We start from the raw sequence: 13,461 nt of genomic DNA on the forward strand, positions 1-13,461 counted from the left end.
AAAAATGACCAAGACTCCGTTCTCAGGAACAATGGAGCGAGCAACCAACTTATTGTAAATCATACATACTGATGTGTGCGGTCCAATGAGTGTTGAGGCTCGTGGTGGCTATCGTTATGTTCTCACCCTCACTGATGACTTGAGTAGATATGGGTATGTCTACTTAATGAAACACAAGTCTGAAACCTTTGAAAAGTTCAAGGAATTTCAGAGTGAGGTTGAGAATCAACGTGACAGAAAAATCAAGTTTTTACGAGCAGATCGTGGAGGAGAATACTTGAGTCACGAATTTGGTACACACTTAACAAAATGTGGAATAGTTTCACAACTCACGCCGCCTGGAACACCTCAGCGTAATGGTGTGTCCGAACGTCGTAATTGCACTCTATTGGATATGGTGCGATCTATGATGTCTCTTACCGATTTACCGCTGTCATTTTGGGGCTATGCTTTAGAGACTGCCGCATTCACTTTAAATAGGGCTCCGTCGAAATCCGTTGAGACGACGCCGTATGAATTATGGTTTGGGAAGAAACCTAAGCTGTCGTTTCTAAAAGTTTGGGGATGCGATGCTTATGTCAAGAAACTTCAACCTGAAAAGCTCGAACCCAAGTCAGAAAAATGCGTCTTCATAGGATACCCTAAAGAATCTATTGGGTATACCTTCTACCTCAGATCCGAAGGCAAGATCTTTGTTGCCAAGAATGGATCCTTTCTAGAGAAGGAGTTTCTTTCGAAAGAAGTAAGTGGGAGGAAAGTAGAGCTTGATGAAGTACCGCCTCTTGAAGCAGAGAGTAGCGCAGCTCAGGAAAATGTTCTTGTGGTGCCTGCACCAATTAGAGAGGAAGTTAATGATGATGATCAAGATATTTCTGATCAAGATCCTACTGAACTTCGAAGGTCCACAAGGACACGTTCCGCACCAGAGTGGTACGGCAACCCTGTCTTGGAAATCATGTTGTTAGACAACGGTGAACCTTCGAACTATGAAGAAGCGATGGCGGGCCCGGATTCCGACAAATGGCTGGAAGCCATGAAATCCGAGATAGGATCCATGTATGAAAACAAAGTATGGACTTTGACTGACTTGCCCGATGATCGGCGAGCCATAGAAAATAAATGGATCTTTAAGAAGAAGACAGATGCGGATGGTAATGTGACCATCTATAAAGCTAGGCTTGTCGCTAAGGGTTATTGACAAGTTCAAGGGGTTGACTATGATGAGACATTCTCTTCCGTAGCAAAGCTGAAGTCCGTCCGAATCATGTTAGCAATTGCCGCATACTATGATTATGAGATATGGCAAATGGACGTCAAAACGGCATTCCTTAACGGTTATCTTAAGGAAGAACTGTATATGATGCAGCCGGAAGGTTTTGTCGATCCTAAGAATGCTGACAAGGTGCGCAAGCTCCAACGCTCGATTTATGGGCTGGTGCAAGCATCTCGGAGTTGGAACATTCGCTTTGATGAGATGATCAAAGCGTTTGGGTTTATGCAGACTTATGGAGAAGCCTGCGTTTACAAGAAAGTGAGTGGGAGCTCTGTAGCATTTCTCATATTATATGTAGATGACATACTTTTGATGGGAAATGATATAGAGATTTTGGACAGCATTAAGGCCTACTTGAATAAGAGTTTTTCAATGAAGGACCTTGGAGAACCTGCTTATATATTAGGCATGAAGATCTATAGAGATAGATCAAGACGCCTCATAGGTCTTTCGCAAAGCACATACCTTGATAAGATATTGAAGAAGTTCAATATGGATCAGTCTAAGAAGGGGTTCTTGCCTGTGTTGCAAGGTATGAAATTGAGCTCAGCTCAATGTCCGACCTTGGCAGAAGATATAGAAGAGATGATTGTCATCCCCTATGCCTCAACCATAGGTTCTATTATGTATGCCATGTTGTGTACCAGACCTGATGTAAACCTTGCCGTAAGTTTGGTAGGTAGGTACCAAAGTAATCCTGGCAAGGAACACTGGACAACGGTCAAGAATATCCTGAAGTACCTGAAAAGGACTAAGGAAATGTTTCTCGTTTATGGAGGTGACGAAGAGCTCGTCGTAAAGGGTTACGTCGATGCTAGCTTCGACACAAATCTGGATGACTCTAAGTCACAAACCGGATACGTGTATATTTTGAATGGTGGGGCAGTAAGCTGGTGCAGTTGCAAGCAAAGCGTTGTGGCGGGATCTACATGTGAAGCGGAGTACATGGCAGCCTCGGAGGCAGCACACGAAGCAGTCTGGGTGAAGGAGTTCATTACCGACCTAGGAGTCATACCCAATGCGTCGGGCCCGATGACTCTCTTCTGTGACAACACTGGAGCTATTGCCCTTGCCAAGGAGCCCAGGTTTCACAGGAAGACCAGGCATATCAAGCGTCGCTTCAACTCCATTCGTGAAAGTGTTCAAAATGGAGACATAGAGATTTGTAAAGTACATATGGACCTGAATGTAGCAGATCCGTTGACTAAACCTCTCCCTAGAGCAAAACATGATCAACACCAGAATTCCATGGATGTTCGATTCATCACAATGTAACTAGATGATTGACTCTAGTGAAAGTGGGAGACTGTTGGAAATATGCCCTAGAGGCAATAATAAAATGATTATTATATTTCCTTGTTCATGATAATTGTCTATTATTCATGCTATAATTGTATTATCCGGAAATCGTAATACATGTGTGAATACATAGACCACAATGTGTCGCTAGTGAGCCTCTAGTTGACTAGCTCGTTGATCAACAGATAGTCATGGTTTCCTGGCTATGGACATGGGGATGTCATTAATAACGGGATCATATCATTAGGAGAATGATGTGATGGACAAGACCCAATCCTAAACATAGTACAAGATCGTATAGTTCGTTTGCTAGAGTTTTTCCAATATCAAGTATCTTTTCCTTAGACCATGAGATCGTGTAACTCCCGGATACCGTAGGAGTGCTTTGGGTGTACCAAACGTCACAACGTAACTGGGTGACTATAAAGGTATACTATGGGTATCTCCGAAAGTGTCTGTTGGGTTGACACGGATCAAGACTGGGATTTGTCACTCCGTATGACGGAGAGGTATCTCTGGGCCCACTCGGTAATGCATCATCACAATGAGCTCAAAGTGACCAAGTGTCTGGTCACGGGATCATGCATTACGGTACGAGTAAAGTGACTTGCCAGTAACGAGATTGAACGAGGTATTGGGATACCGACGATCGAATCTCGGGCAAGTAACGTACCGATTGACAAAGGGAATTGTATACGGGGTTGCTTGAATCCTCGACATCGTGGTTCATCCGATGAGATCATCGAGGAGCATGTGGGAGCCAACATGGGTATCCAGATCCCGCTGTTGGTTATTGACCGGAGAGCCATCTCGGTCATGTCTACATGTCTCCTGAACCCGTAGGGTCTACACACATAACGTTCGGTGACGCTAGGGTTGTAGAGATATGTATATGCAGTGACCCGAAAGTTGTTCGGAGTTCCGGATGAGATCCCGGACGTCACGAGGAGTTCCGGAATGGTCCGGAGGTAAAGAATTATATATAGGAAGTGATATTTCGGCCATCGGGACAAGTTTCGGGGTCACCGGTATTGTACCGGGACCACCGGAAGGGTCCCGGGGGTCCACCGGGTGGGGCCACCTATCCCGGAGGGCCCCATGGGCTGAAGTGGGAGGGGAACCAGCCCCTAGTGGGCTGGTGCGCCCCCCTTGGGCCTTCTCCCTGCACCTAGGGTTGGGAACCCTAGGGTGGGGGGCGCCCCACTTGCCTTGGGGGGCACTCCACCCCCCTTGGCCGCCGCCCCCTTGGGAGATTGGATCTCCAGGGCCGGCGCCCCCCTGGGGACCCTATATATAGAGGGGGGGAGGGAGGGCAGCCGCACCCATGCCTTTGGTGCCTCCCTCTCCCTCTCCAACACCTCTTCCTCCTCCATAGAGCTTGGCGAAGCCCTGCCGGAGTACTGCTGCATCCACCACCACACCGTCGTGTTGCTGGATCTTCATCAACCTCTCCTTCCCCCTTGCTGGATCAAGAAGGAGGAGACGTCACGCTGACCGTACGTGTTTTGAACGCGGAGGTGCCATCCGTTCGGCGCTAGGATCTCCGGTGATTTGGATCACGTCGAGTATGACTCCCTCATCCCCGTTCTTTGAATGCTTCCGCTCGCGATCTACAAAGGTATGTAGATGCAATCCGATCACTCGTTGCTAGATGAACTCATAGATGGATCTTGGTGAAACCGTAGGAAATTTTTTGTTTTCTGCAACGTTCCCCAACAGTTCTTATCCCCTTATAAAGATAGCAGGGATTCTGTGCCTCCCCACTTGCCTGGTAAACTCGTTTATTCCCCAAGCGACGTGATTAATCGCGCGGGGGGCTTACCCACACCCGTATTGATGAGAATCCCGTGATAAGGGGACACGATCTCTGCTTCAACAAGACGTGCCAAGAAAACCGCCTCGCAATACGCATAGTAGCTGGTTGAGAAAAACGGTTCACATATTCACCGGGCCATGGCATGATGTCATGTTATGAAAAGTCTTCAGCAGATTAGATTTGTGGGAATAGTATACTCTCTATGGTGGTATGTGGAATTTGTTTTGCAGAGCAGGACACGAACCTTGTGTTCAAAATTTTCTGTGGAGTATTCGGAGGTGGAACCCGCCTTGCAATGCCGAAGACAATCTGCGTGTCGGACTTATCGTCATTGAAGCCTGGTTCAGGGGCTACTGAGGGAGTCCTGGGTTAGGGGGTCCTCGGACAGCCGGACTATATACTTTGGCTGGACTGTTGGACTATGAAGATACAAGATTGAAGACTTCGTCCCGTCTCCGGGTGGGACTCTCCTTTGTGTGGAAGGCAAGCTTGGCAATTCAGATATGTAGATCTCCTCCCTTGTAACCGACTCTGTGTAACCCTAGCCCCCTCCGGTGTCTATATAAACCGGAGGGTTTAGTCCATAGGACAAGAACAATCAGAATCATAGGCAAGCTTCTAGGGTTTAGCCTCTACAATCTCGTGGTAGATCAACTCTTGTAATACTCATATCATAAGATCAATCAAGCAGGAAGTAGGGTATTACCTCCATCGAGAGGGCCCAAACCTGGGTAAACATTGTGCCCCCTGCCTCTTGTTACCATCCGCCTTAGACGCACAGTTTGGGACCCCCTACCCGAGATCCGCCGGTTTTGACACTGACAATGGGGATTGTTTGTAGAGCAGTGGGTGGAATATGGCTTTGGTTGGCGAAAAGCTGGCATCCGACACAACATTGGACAAGGTCCTGTGCATCTTCTCTGGCCGTTAGCCAGTAGAAACCTGTACGAAAGGCCTTGCTTACAGGGGCCCGAGCTGCGGCATGGTGACCATCGAGGCCGGCATGAATTTCAGCCAAGAGCTGCCGCCCCTCTTCCTCGGAGATACATCTTTGAAGTACTCCGATAGCGCTTTTCTTGTAGAGTTCTCCTTTGTGGACCTTATATGCTTTAGAACGCCGAACAACGTAGCGAGCCTCATTCTGATCCTCCGGGAGCTCTCGCCTATTGAGGTAGGCCAAGAAGGGTTCGGTCCATGGGGCAATGACTGCCATGATGAGATGGGCCAACAGTGTTATTTCGGTGGCTGAGCCTCCGATGATATCGGTATGTTTGGAATCTGGGGTTATGGTCGGATCCAGACTAACGTTGCCACTCTCCCCTTGCCACACCACAGATGTCTTGAAAAGCCTTTCCAAAAAGATGTTAGGTGGGACGGGATCGCGCTTGGCGCCGATGCGAGCAAGGACATCCGCCGCTTGATTACTTTCTCAAGCCACATGGTGAAACTCGAGCCCCTCGAACCGAGTCGACATTTTGAGAATGGTGTTACAGTAAGCCGTCATCTTCGGATCCTTGGCATTGAAATCTCCATTTATTTGAGATATTGCGAGGTTCGAGTCCCCGGGCACTTCCAGGCGTTCTATGCCCATGGAGACAGCCATCCGAAGACCGTGCAATAAGGCCTTGTATTCGGCTGCATTGTTGGAGTCTGTGTATAATATTTGGAGTACGTACTGAACTATATCTCCAGTGGGGGATGTTAAGACAACGCCCACCCCTAAGCCCGCTAGCATTTTGGAACCATCGAAGTGCATGACCCAGTTGGAATATATATGTGCCATACTCTTTAGAGAGTTCGGCTTTTGTCCATTCGGCGTCGAAGTCTGCCAGTACTTGGGATTTGATGGCCCGGCGTGGCTTATATGTTATATAGAATGGAAGGAGCTCAATGGCCCACTTGGCAATCCGGCCCGTGGCATCGTGATTGTTTATTATGTCGTTCAGTGGAACTTCGGAAGCCACCGTGATCGAGCACTCTTTGGAAATAGTGTCATAGCTTCCGGGCTGCCATGAAGACCGCGTATGCTATATTTTGATAATGAGGGTACCGGGATTTTCATGGAGTTAGGACCGTGGATACGTAGTATACCTGCTTCTGGAGCGGGAATTTGTGTGCGTCCTCCTCTCGTTTGACGACGAGTACTGTGCTCACCACCTGGTGTGTTGTAGCTATGTATAAGAACATTGGTTCGCTGACGCTTGGTGTGGCTAGGATTGGGTTGCTTGCTAAAAGAGCCTTTATTTCTTCCAATCCGGCTGTTGCCGCATCTGTCCACTCGAAGTGATTGGTACGTCGGAGAAGTCGATAAAGTGGCAATGCTTTCTCTCCTATTCTGGAGATAAAGCGGCTTAAAGCTGCCACGCATCCAGCTAGTTTTTGGACCTGTTTAAGGTCTGTTGGTGTAGCCAATTGTGATAAAGCTCAGATTTTGGCTAGATTTGCCTCAATTCCTCTACTTGAAACAATGAAGCCTAGTAGTATTCCAGAGGGGACGCTGAAAACACATTTTCCCGGATTGAGCTTAATGTCATATGTCCAGAGATTGTCGAATGTGAGACGTAAGTCATCTATTAATGACTCAACGCGCTTAGTCTTGATGACGATGTCATCCACATATGCTTCAACTGTCTTGCTGATTTGTTTCTCCATGCATGTTCGAATCATGTGTTGGTAGGTGGCGCTGGCGTTTTTGAGCCCAAAGGGCATAGTGTTGAAGTAGAAAGGCACGTATGGGGTAATAAATGCCGTTGCGGCTTGGTCGGATTCCTTCATTTTAATTTGATGGTATCTGGAATACGTGTCGAGGAAACACAATGAGTCGTGTCCTGTGGTGGCATCAATAATTTGATCGATGCGGGGGAGGAGGAATGGATCCTTGGGGCAAGCTTTGTTGAGGCCTTTGAAATCGACGCACAAGCGCCAGGATTTATACTTCTTTGGCACCATCACCAGGTTTGCTAGCTAGTCCAGATGTTTTATTTCTTTGATGAATCCGGCCTCAATTAGCTTGGTTAGCTCTTCCCCTATAGCTTGTCGTTTGGGTTCGGAAAAGCGCCCCAGTGTTTGCTTAACCGGCTTGTATCCCTTCAATATATTGAGCCTGTGCTCAGCCAACCTGCGTGGGATTCCTGGCATATCAGAAGGGTGCCGGGCGAATATGTCCCAGTTCTCGCGTAGGAACGCTCGTAGTGAAGCATCCACCATTGGGTCCAGCTGTGCACCGATGGAGGCTGTCTTCTTTGGGTCCGTCGGGTGGACTTGAAATGTGACTATTTCATCCGCTGGTTTGAAGGAGGTGGATTTGGAGTGCTTGTCAAGGACTACGTCATCCCTATCCGCTGTTGAGCGCAACGCAGTTAACTCTTCGGCCGCAAGGGCCTCAGAGAGTGCCTCAAGGGCCAGGGAGGCTGTTCTGTTTTCGGCGCGGAGGGCTATATCCGGATCACTAGCGAGAGTGATGATGCCGTTGGGCCCGGGCATTTTGAGCTTCATATACCCGTAATGAGGTATGGCTTGTAAGCGTGTGAATGCGTCTCGCCCCAACAGGGCGTGGTATCCACTGTTGAAAGGGGCCACTTGGAACGTTATCTCTTCGGACCGATAGTTCTCCAACGTGCCGAATACCACGTCAAGTGTGATTTTTCCCGCGCATCGTGCCTCCCGACTGGGAATAATTCCTCGGAAGGTCGTGCTACTTTGCTCGATACGGCTCCTGTCTATTTCCATTTTACTGAGTGTATCCTCGTAGATGAGGTTTAATCCGCCGGCGCCGTCCATGAGCAATTTGGTGAGTCGAAAGCCGTCCACAATTTGATTGAGGACCAAGGCGGATGGTGCCCGGACTGACCGGGTTTTTGGTTCATCACTCGCATTGAAAGTTATGTCCATGTCGTTCCAAGGATTTATTGTTGTGACTTGACAGACTTCGGCGAGGTCGCGGAGTCCCCTTTTACGCCGATTGTTTGAAGCGAAAGTCTCGAAGATTGTCAATACTCTGCGGTCGTCATGTTCTAGGGGGAGTTGTTCCGAGGTATTTTTGGTGAGGATATCCTCGCCACTCTTGGCCAGTTGCCAGAGTATCCAACATGCTCTAAGGCTGTGGGTAGGTATGGTATCCGGTGTTGTGTGTATTTTGCATGGCCTATCGAGCCATCCTCCAGAACGGTTCCGCGCCCCATAATGGGTTTGGATTTCTTTACTGTTGTGTCGGGTGCCCCATGAGGGTGCATATTTTTTGTCCGGACGAGAGGTTGAGTGGGAGCCGGCGGTTCCCAGCGAGCTGCCGGAGTTTTCCAGGCGCTTTCCATTGTGCAGTACTTCTGTACTATGGTTGCCAAGTTAGTGAAGTGTAATACGTGACGGTGGTTGATAGCGTTGAGGATTCCTTCATCCGTACAATTACTGCGGAATATTGAGATCGCGTCTTCGTCACGACAATCTTTAATCTTGTTCTTGACAAGGAGGGATCTGGACCAAAAGTAATGGACTGTTTCCTGAGACTGCTGCCGTAGGTATGTGAGATCGTGTATATCGGGGTGGGTGGGTGGATTTAAACCCGAACCGTGACCCAATTTGGGATCCGGAGTTTGAGAAATTTCCGAGCTTAATAGTTCGGGCTCCGGGAGATCGACCGATTTTTCAGGTCTACCATCTGATTCCAAGTTCGGAGGACAAGGCATCAATCTTGAGCACTGCGTTGGTTTTACCCGAAGAGGAAGGGATGATGCAGCAAAGTAGCGTAAGTATTTCCCTCAGTTTTTGAGAACCAAGGTATCAATCCATTAGGAGGCTACGCGCGAGTCCCTCGTACCTGCACAAAACAAATAAATCCTCGCAACCAACGCAAATAGGGGTTGTCAGTCCCTATAAGGCCACTTACGAGAGTGAGATCTGACAGATATGACAAGATAATATTTTTGGTATTTTTATGATAAAGATGCAAAGTAAAATAAAGGCAAAGTAAATAGCAAAGGAAATAACTAAGTAGTAGGAGATTAATATGATAAAGATAGACCCGGGGGCCATAGGTTTCACTAGTGTCTTCTCTCGAGAGCATAAGTATTCTACGGTGGGTGAACAAATTACTGTTGAGCAATTGACAGAATTGAGCATAGTTATGAGACTATCTAGGTATGATCATGTATATAGGCATCACGTCTGAGACAAGTGGACCGACTCCTGCCTGCATCTACTACTATTACTCCACTCATCGACCGCTATCCAGCATGCATCTAGAGTATTAAGTTAAAAACAGAGTAACGCCTTAAGCAAGATGACATGATGTAGAGGGATAGACTCATGCAATGTGAAGAAAACCCTATCTTGTTATCCTCGATGGCAACAATACAATACGTGCCTTGCTGCCCTTACTGTCACCGGGAAAGGACACCGCAAGATTGAACCCAAAGCTAAGCACTTCTCCCATTGCAAGAAAGATCAATCTAGTAGGCCAAACCAAACTGATAATCCGAAGAGACTTGCAAAGATAACCAATCATACATAAAAGAATTCAGAGAAGATTTAAATATTATTCATAGATAGACTTGATCATAAACCCACAATTCATCAGTCTCAACAAACACACCGCAAAAAGAAGATTACATCGAATAGTTCTCCACAAGAGAGGGGGAGAACATTGTATTGAGATCCAAAAAGAGAGAAGAAGCCACCTAGCTACTAACTATGGACCCGTAGGTCTGAGGTAAACTACTCACACTTCATCGGAGGGGCTATGGTGTTGATGTATAAGCCCTCCGTGATCGATGCCCCCTCCGGCGGAGCTCCGGAACAGGCCCCAAGGTTGGATCTCGTGGATACAGAAAGTTGCGGCGGTGGAATTAAGTTTTTGGCTCCTTATCTGATCGTTTGGGGGTACGTAGGTATATATAGGAGGAAGGAGTACGTCGGTGGAGCAACAGGGGGACCACGAGGGTGGAGGGTGCGCCTGGTGGGGGTGGGCGCGCCCCCCTACCTCGTGGCCTCCTGTTTCCTTTCTTGACGTAGGGTCCAAGTCTCCCTGGTCTTGTTCGTTGAAAAAATCACGTTCCCGAAGGTTTCATTCCATTTGGACTCCGTTTGATATTCATTTTCTTCGAAACCCTAAAACAGGCAAAAAACAACAATTCTGGGTTGGGCCTCCGGTTAATAGGTTAGTCCCAAAAATAATATAAAAGTGGATAATAAAGCCCAATAATGTCCAAAACAGTAGATAATATAGCATGGAGAAATCAAAAATTATAGATACGTTGGAGACGTATCAGTATCCGGCTCTTTGAGCTCGGAGATCCGAACAAAGTTCGTCCTCAATATAGAGGGAGAGTTGTTGTTTTTCTCCTCCACTACTGCTATCTGATGGGTGATCGATGGAGTTTTGATTTCTCTCTAATCGGGTTTAAGCCCAATCCGACCGTAGTCTGTAGCGACCCCTAAGGTGGCGATGTGATCCAGTAGTTCGTTCAAGGACGATAATTCTGTTGGATCCATCTGTTTGGAGTATTCAGAGTTAATTCGGAGGTGATTTTCAATGACCCGAGAAGTCATCGTCGGCTCACCGGCCGAGCGGGCGGTCATGATAAAGCCACCCAACCGTAGGATTTGGCCTGAGGCGAGGGCTCCATCGGCGGTGATGTTGTCCTTGATCACAAGGCGAGCCATCAACCCTGACTTCGACGTCATAGTGGAACTCTCAATGAAAGCACCAATGTCGGTGTCAAAACCGGCGGATCTCGGGTAGGGGGTCCCGAACTGTGCGTCTGAGGTTGATGGTAACAAGAGAGAGGGAACACAATGATTACCTAGGTTCGGGCCCTCTCGATGGAGGTAAAACCCTACGTCCTGCTAGATTAATATTGATGAGTGTGGGGGTTACAATAGTTGATCTACCATGAGATCATGATGGCTAAAACCCTAGAAGTCTAGCCTATCTGATTATGATCGTCCCTACGGACTAAGCCCTCCGGTTTATATAGAGACCGGAGGGGACTAGGGTTATACAAAGTCGGTTACAAAGAAAGGAATCTTCATATCCAAACACCAAGCTTGCCATCCACACCAACGAGAGTCCCATACGGACACGGGTGAGAGTCTTCGGTCTTGTATCTTCGTAGCCCATCAGTTCGGCCCTTGTCCAACAGGCCGGACGCCCGAGGACCCCTTAGTCCAGGACTCCCTCAATGGGTTAGCACCAATGGAGCTGGCTCCAGACCCATTCAACCTTGCAAGAGACAAGCAAATTACAGTTGTTGATGCCATCCATGAGGGTGGTTGGATGAAAGGGCTACAACGCATGACCACTGCTGACCTGCTGCACTCCTTTGTTTCTCTTTGGCATAAGGTCCAACAATTCCAAGTGAATGAGGAGGATGACAAGATTACTTGGACTGTTACGACCAATGGGAACAACTCTGCCAAGTCAGCCTATGAACAACAATTCATCACTCGTATCCCAGTGTCGTGGTTGTCTAGTGTGTGGAAGACCAAAGAAGAATCAAAGGTGGAATTATTTATTTGGACCCTTTAACATAATAGACTGTGGACGACAGATCGGTTGCAATGTAGACATTGGGACCATCGGGCTTCCTACTGTGCCTGTGACCAAGTCCTAGAGTTAGCCAGACACCTCATTTTGGGCTATCCATTTGCTAAGGAGGTCCGGCACTTAATGGCTGATCAATTCAAGGATGCAGTTGCGGTTGCCTTGCAGGCTGCCTCAATAAACACTTAGTGGGACAAGATGTTTATGCTCAACAGAAAAGGGCCTCCGGTGAACGAGTGCACGGCGACAATCTATGTGGCCTGGAACCTCTGGAACGAGCGCAACAGACGCATCTTTAAGCAAGAATGATGCACTACTGCAGGGCTTTTGATCTATGATTAGGGACGAGTTAGGCGTCCCGAAGGAGGCATGGGAGTAGTTGATACGTCTCCAACGTATCTATAATTTTTTATTGCTCCATGCTATATTATCTTCTGCTTTGGACATTATTGGGCTTTATTATCCACTTTTATATTATTTTTGTGACTAAACTATTAACCGGAGGCCCAGCCCAGAATTGCTGTTTTTTGCCTATTTCAGAGTTTCGTAGAAAAAGAATATCAAACGGAGTCCAAACGGAATGAAACCTTCGGGAACGTGATTTTCGGAACGAACATGATCCAAGAGACTTGGACCCTACGTCAAGAAACCCTAGAGACTTGGAGTCCACGTCAAGGAAGCTTTGAGGAGGCCACGAGGTAGGGGGGCGCGCCCTCCACCCTCGTGGCCCCCTCGTGGCTCCCCTGACGTACTTCTTCCGCCTATATATCTCCATATACCCTAAAAACATCCGGGAGCACAATAGATCGGGAGTTCCGCCGCCAGAAGCCTCCGTAGCCACCGAAAGCCAATCTAGACCCGTTCCGGCACCCTGTCGGAGGGGGAATCCCTCTTCGGTGGCCATCTTCATCATCCCGGTGCTCTCCATGACGAGGAGGGAGTAGTTCTCCCTCGGGGCTGAGGGTATGTACCAGTAGCTATGTGTTTGATCTCTCTCTCTCGTGTTCTTGATTTGGCACAATCTTGATGTATCACGAGCTTTGCTATTATAGTTGGATCTTATGTTTCTCCTCCCCCTCTACTCTCTTGTAATGGATTGAGTTTCCCCTTTGAAGTTATCTTATCGGATTGAGTCTTTAAAGATTTGAGAACACTTGATGTATGTCTTGTCGTGAATATCTGTGGTGACAATGGGATATCACGTGATTCACTTGATGTATGTTTTGGTGATCAACTTGCGGGTTCCGCCCATGAACCTATGCATGCATAGGGGTTGGCACACGTTTTCATCGTGATTCTTTGGTAGAAACTTTGGGGCACTCTTTGAGGTTCTATGTGTTGGTTGAATAGATGAATCTGAGATTGTGTGACGCATATCATATAATCATACCCACGGATACTTGAGGTGACATTGGAGTATCTAGGTGACATTAGGGTTTTGGTTGATTTGTGTCTTAAGGTGTTATTCTAGTACGAACTCTAGGGCTGTTTGTGACACTTATAGGAATAGCCCAACAGATTGATTGGAAAGAATAA

This window comes from Triticum urartu, chromosome 5, assembly GCF_003073215.2.
Source record: "Triticum urartu cultivar G1812 chromosome 5, Tu2.1, whole genome shotgun sequence".
NCBI lineage: Eukaryota > Viridiplantae > Streptophyta > Magnoliopsida > Poales > Poaceae > Triticum > Triticum urartu.